Source organism: Mauremys mutica, chromosome 7, assembly GCF_020497125.1.
Source record: "Mauremys mutica isolate MM-2020 ecotype Southern chromosome 7, ASM2049712v1, whole genome shotgun sequence".
Taxonomy (NCBI): domain Eukaryota; kingdom Metazoa; phylum Chordata; order Testudines; family Geoemydidae; genus Mauremys; species Mauremys mutica.
The window spans coordinates 1,758,871-1,765,326 of NC_059078.1; the positions used below are offsets into that span (position 1 = coordinate 1,758,871).

The 6,456-nt window shown below is 44.9% G+C and overlaps 1 protein-coding gene across 1 annotated transcript in view; it reads left to right on the forward strand.

Moving 5' to 3' along the window:
- The window catches only part of PRKAR2A (protein kinase cAMP-dependent type II regulatory subunit alpha), a 122,186-nt gene that overhangs the window by 37,999 nt on the left and 77,731 nt on the right, over positions 1–6,456 (forward strand). The window lies entirely within an intron of this gene.

Consider the following 6,456-nt stretch of genomic DNA (forward strand, 5'->3'; position numbering starts at 1 on the left):
TTAACTCTGAACCCAATAGATCTGATAGTGCAGTGTGACTGAGCAATAGTCCACTGAAGTTAGGTTCTAGAATTTTAGGGCTTTTCTACAGGGAGGGGTAATGCCCTGTGCAGGGTTGTGATTTCTGAAATTACTGTGTTGCACATTAATTGGTCCATGTAGATCCTGCTGGTGTCCTCTATAGGTTCCCTAGTGCATTTTTAACAATAGTACTGTTTCAAACAAACAAGCACTCCAGCAGGGTCTACATCAGCGATGTGCAAAAGGCGGCCTGGGGGCCAAATGTGGCCCGCCACGTCTTCCTGTGTGGCCCGCCAGCTTGCGTACAAATGTAAATAATGTTTTTATAATTAAATTAACGAACAGTGATGTGCTGCCTATCATTTGCCTATGGTGTCTTTAGTAAGTAACTGACTGGCTCTTAAGTTCTCACAATGGCATCAGCTACGATTGAGCTAGGATGCCACCCACCTTTTTGTTAGTGATGGAAATGGAGCAAAAAATGAATGAGTGGGAGTACACATCCAAAGTCGACAGCAAAGACTAAGTTTTTAACCCAAACTGGACAGAGGATTTTCTTTTTATTATACAGACTCATTTAAACACAAAACCTTTGTGTTTGATATGCCAGACTATTGCGCCTCATGGTGACAACCTTACAGGCGGGTACCACTTCGAATCAAAGTAAACAAATTTCAACACTGCCTATCCTTCTGGCAGTGTTGCAAGATGTGACAAAATTGAAAATCTTGAAGTCTCCATATCACACTTCAAATGTCATTCTCACAGTATCAGCAACAGTACAGGAAAAAGGAACAGCTGCCTCTCTTCGGATAATGTGAGTACTAGCTAAAAAGAAACAGCCTTTTCTAGATGCCGAGCTTGTGAAAGAGTGCACGTTGGAAATGCTGGAGGAGCTTTTTGCCAGAGATAAAAACAAAGATGACATGAACCATGTGAAGCAAGTTCTCCTGTCTGATTCCACGCAGTCCAAAGATGGGAGGTAATTTATGGGATTGTCTGTCAGCACTGCTTTCTGATTTAAAAAACACCAAATACATGTCTCTTGTAGTGGAAAAATAAAGAGATTTAAGTGACACTGGCCAGCTATCTGTTTGTTAAATTTTATGATGGTCTTTTTAAAGCTCTTTTATAAAATGTTTCAGCCAAATATAGTGACCTGTTGCAGCACGACGATATTTGCTGGCTAAGTAGGGGGTACGTGTTAAAGATATTTTGTGCACTTTAAAAAGAAATAATAAAATGTATTTCAAACCACAAGACCAATAAGGCTTGTGAGTTCCAAGAATTTATTAATGATGTCCCCTCTGTCACAGGTATCGTTTCAGTGCAGTACTACTGATCACTTGAATTCCCTCAGTTTGCAGCTCCAAGGCCGTGCAAGCTGTGTTGGGGATCTGTTTGGAAAAGTGTGTGCCTATCAGAGGAATCTTGCAATCTTTCAGACTTAACAGGAAAGATGTTGCACTTTCCCACATTGAGTGGTGGTGTTACAGATGAAACCTCGATGAAAGCAATGCAAAAGTTCCTAAATGATCTGACTGAAAATTTTAAAATCCAAAGGGATTTGCTTTTATTTGTTCATGATCCGTTTTTGGTCTCTGCGGATGGACCTTGCTCTTCTGAAGCAAAGAACATTCTTGTTCTTCTTCAAGTGCTTGCCCATGTCCATTCCAATGTAGGTGTGTGCTTGCCCTAAGCACTGCCACCAGAAAGTTTTCCCCTCAGTGGTATCACATTGACTCTGGTGCACTCTGGAGTCGCATGGTCATGGTGATGATAGAAAGGGTCCTGACAACCCCGCCACCCCCTCTGTTCCTTCTTACTGCCAGTGATGGTTGCTGGAACTACAGTTTGTCCTTGTGTTTCACATATACTCCTTCAGTGGACTTGGATTCTTTTATTTTGTATAGTCATCTCTATTTGTAGTTGTTAAGTTTCAGTTAAGACAGTTAGGATAGCAGGGTAAGTCCCTCTGGGCACCAGGGATGACTCGGTCTCCAGAGTTTAAGTCTTGTGCTTCATGCCACAAGTCTGTCTGTCAGTGACTCCCATTCCAGCTGCCTAAGTGCTTGGGGAATCTCACATGTGGAAGCGCTGCAAGATCTGCAAAAGCTTCAGGCCCCACACCAAAAAAATGACAGACACGTTAGGCTTAAGTTTCTCTTCATGGAGGCAGCACTTCATTATCCCTTGGTGCCAAGTCACTCTGTCTTCTCTTAGGAGAGTCAACCGGCACCGGAAAAGGATGCTTCTTCTGCTTCTCAGGGCTCCTGGCACTGTTCATCATCCCTGGTGCAGAAGAAGATGACTATGGTAAGGGACTCTCAGCACCGTTCTCCACTGGTGCCTAGAAAGAAGTAGAAGAAGATGGACAGAAAGCAATCTCCAACTCTGAGGTCTGTGAGGCAAAGAGATGGTAGCAGAGTGCAACCCATGTTGCGTCACTCTGAGGCTCCTGCAAATTGTCTGGTGCCGTTGACTCCAACCCCGGAATAGGCACCATTTAGTCTGGCGCCAATGGACTCTCCACCATAAGAGTCGTCGAAAGGGAAACTGGTCATGATGGCACAGCCCCGGTCTCCTCCCCGCCTCCTGGCACTGTTTGCTAGCACCACTCCTCCTTGGTCTTCTAAAAGGGAATCCTCAGAGGCAGAGTTGTATGTCTCCTGCAGGAGCCAGCATCAACACTCTAGCTGACATCCCCCGATGACATACCCAGGCCAGGGCATCCCACCTGCAAGGCTTGGCCACCTGCACTGTGGCAGGTGCCAGCACAGTGGCTGTTCTAGAACCCTTGGGCTTTTCCTCCAATCAAGGGACGCATTCCAGAAGGTCTTATTCTGTTGTATCGGAATCTAGAGCACCTCCACTTCTCCTCTCGGAGCAGGACCCTATTTCCGGTACCGAGCCTGGTACTGAATATCAAGATCCAGAACTGTGAGATCCAACCAATGCAGTCATATTGCTCTCTTACATACAGTGCAACTCCACCATCTTTTCTCCCCCACCTGTCCTTCCTGAACAATTTATACCCATCCATGATAGTGCTCCAAACATGTGAGTTACCCTACCAAGTCTCTGTTGTTCCAATCATATCATAGTTTTCCTTCTTCCCTTTTTAAAAGATGGGCACTATATTTGCCTTATTCTAATCATCTGGGCCCTCCCCCGATTGCCATGAATTTTCAAAGATAATGGTCAGTGGCTCTGCAATCACATCAGCCAACTCCCTCAGCATCCTCAGATGCATCGCACCTGGTCCCATGGACTTGTTCATGTCCAGCTTTTCTAAATAGTCCTGTTCTTTCACCACTGAATGCTGCTCACCTCCTCCCCATACTCTGCTGCCCAGTGGAACAGTCTGGGAGCTGACTGTGAAGACTGAGGCAAAAAAAGCATTGAGTACTTCAGCTTTTTCCACATCATCTGTCACTAGGTTGTCTCCCTTATTCAGTAAGAGTCGCACATTTTCTCCGACCACCTTCTTGTTGCTAACATATCTGTAGAAATCCTTCTTGTTACCCTTCACATCCCTTGCTAGCTACAACTCCAATTGTGCTTTGGTCTTCCTGATTACACCCCTGCATGCTCAAGCAATATTTTTATACTCCTCCCTAGTCCAAGGGTCCACTTCTTGTAAGCTTCCTTTTTGTTTTTAAGCTCACCGAAGATTTCTCTGTTAAGCCAAGCTGGTCGCCTGACATATTTGCTATTATTTCTGCACATCAGGATGGTTTGTTCCTGTGCCCTCAATAAGCCTTCTTTAAAATACAGCCAGCGCTCCTGGACTCCTTTCCCCCTCATATTAGCCTCCCAGGAGATCCTGCCCATCAGTTCCCTGAGGGAGTCCAAGTCTGCTTTTCTGAAGTTCAGGATCTGTATTCTGCTGCCCTCCTTCTTCCCTTTGTCAGGATCCTGAACTTGACCATCTCATGGTCACTGCTGCCCAGGTTGCCACCCACTTCTACTTCCCCTACCAGTTCTTCCTATTTGTGAGCAGCAGGTCAAGAGGAGCACAGCCCCTAGTTGGTTCCTCCAGCACTTGTACCAGGAAGTTGTCCCAAACACTCTCCAAAAACTTCCTTGATTGTCTGTGCACTGCTGTATTGCTCTCCCAGGAGATGTCAGGGTGATTGAAGTTCCCCATGAGAACCAGAATCTGTGATTTGGAAACTTCTGTTAGTTGTCCAAAGAGAGCCTCGTTTACCTCATCCTTCTGGTCCAGTGGTCTATAGCAGACGCCCAACATGACATCATCCTGGTGGCTCTCACCTCTAAACTTTAACCCGAAGACTCTCAACAGGCTTTTCTCCAGTTTCATACTGGAGCTCTGAGCAGTCATACCGCTTTCTTACTTACAGTGAAACTCCTCCACCTTTTCTCCCCCTCCTGTCCTTCCTGAACAGTTTATACCCATCCATGACAGTGATCCAATCATGTGAGTTACCCCACTGAGTCTGTTATTCCAATCACATCATAGGTCCTTGATTGTTCCAGGACTTTCAGTTCTTCCTGCTTCTTTCCCAGACTTTTTGCGTTCGTGTACAGGCACCTAAGATAACTAGCCAATTGCCCTACTTTCTCAGTGTGAATCAGGAGTCCTCTCCTGTTGCACCCTCCTCCTTGTGTTTCCTCCCGGTATTCCACTTACCTCAGAGCTTAGGTCTCCATCCCCTGACAAACCTAGTTTAAAGCCCTCCTCACTAGGTTAGCATGCCTACCTGCGAAGATGCTCTTCTCTCTCTTCGTTAGTTGGATCCATCTCTTCATAGCAATTCTTCTTCCTGGAACAACATCCAGTGGTCCAACAGTCCAAATCCCTCTCTCTGACACCACCTGCATAACCATGCATTTACTTCCACAATTCAGTGGTCCCTATCTGGGCCTTTTCCTTCAACAGGGAGGATGGATGAGAACACGACTTGTGCATCAAATTCCTTTATCCTTTTCCCAGAGCCACATAGTCTGCAGTTACCCGCTCAAGGTCATTCTTGGCAGTATCATTGGTGCCCACATGGAAAAGTAGGAAGGGATAGTGGTTCGAGGGCTTTATCAGTCTTGGCAGACACTCCATCACATCCTGAATTCTAGCTCCAGGCAAGCAGCAGACACTTCTCAAGTTTCCCAGTCTGGATGGCAGAAGGATGACTCAGTCCTCCTTAGGGGGGAGTCCCTGACCACCACCTGTCTCCTCCTCTTGGGAGTGGTGGTGGTGGTGGAACCCCCATCCCTAGGACAATGCATCCCATACCTGCCGGTCAATGGGGTCTCCTTCTGATCTCTTCCCTCAGATGACTCTTCAAAACAGTTATCCGCCGTAGTACCTGTGCAGAGAACCTGAAAACAGCTTCTTATTTGCACTGGAGGTACACAGGTTCTCCTCTTTCTTCTTCTGGAGGTCACCTGCTGCTAATTTTCTTCCCTGTTCTGCACTGCCCTCTCTGGTTCTTCAGCATGCTGTACCTACAGTACCAAACACTGACTTCTATCCAGGAAGCCTTCCTTTTTTCTGATGCAACGCAGGGTTGATACGTATTTCGCTAGTCCTTTAACCTTCGCTTCTATCCTCTGGGAGAAAGATAAACATGGCACATCCTGTGCAGGTCGCAACAGCTGCTCGCTCAATATCCGTATTGTCTTCCTTCTAAGAGCCTCTTCAGATGTTGTATTTACTGCTTACAGAAGCCTGAAAGGCAAAAAACTATCAATCCCATATCAATCCCAGCTATATTAGAAGAAAAAAATTGAATTTCTCAGTCATGAGATGAAATTGTGCTTCAGCAGAAAATTCTGTTATCCTATGGTGATTTGGAAAGTTAGTGTGTAGTAAAACATGGGTTTTTAACGTACCAGCACTTTCATGTTATGACTTCTAGTAATAGTCTCTATCTTTGTCGTTTTGTTATGTTACTGACTTGTTCTGGTAATAATAGTAGCTATGTAATATTGTAGATATTTCATTTGTGGTGCAATTCTGGAATGTTAACATGCCTAAATATGATAGCTTTTGAAAAATGGTTCAGCAAATTTCACACTTCAGACTCTGCATCCATGGAAGTGAAGGGGCAGTTTTTTCATTTGCTATTACACTCATATGTGAAGATTGATTGATTGTCTTGAGGAGTGCCATAAACTCCTGAGTTGCATTTGTGTGTACAAATCAGCATTTCCAATAGGTAGCATTTAAAAGTCCCAGATCTACTGTGCTCCAAAATATAAGGCAAAGTAACTGTGCAGGTTTTAGATGATGCCTTGGTATTTACAGCCAGTGCACTTTACATGAGTGGGGCACAAATTGTGCTCCTAATATAGTGGATATCTCTGCAAGGAAATATCAGAAAGTGCTTTTATGCTTTGCTCTATCAACCTTGATATATGGCATACAAATTGTGTGTGTTGGTACACTCCCCTCTAAAGTTCTGTGATCAAATT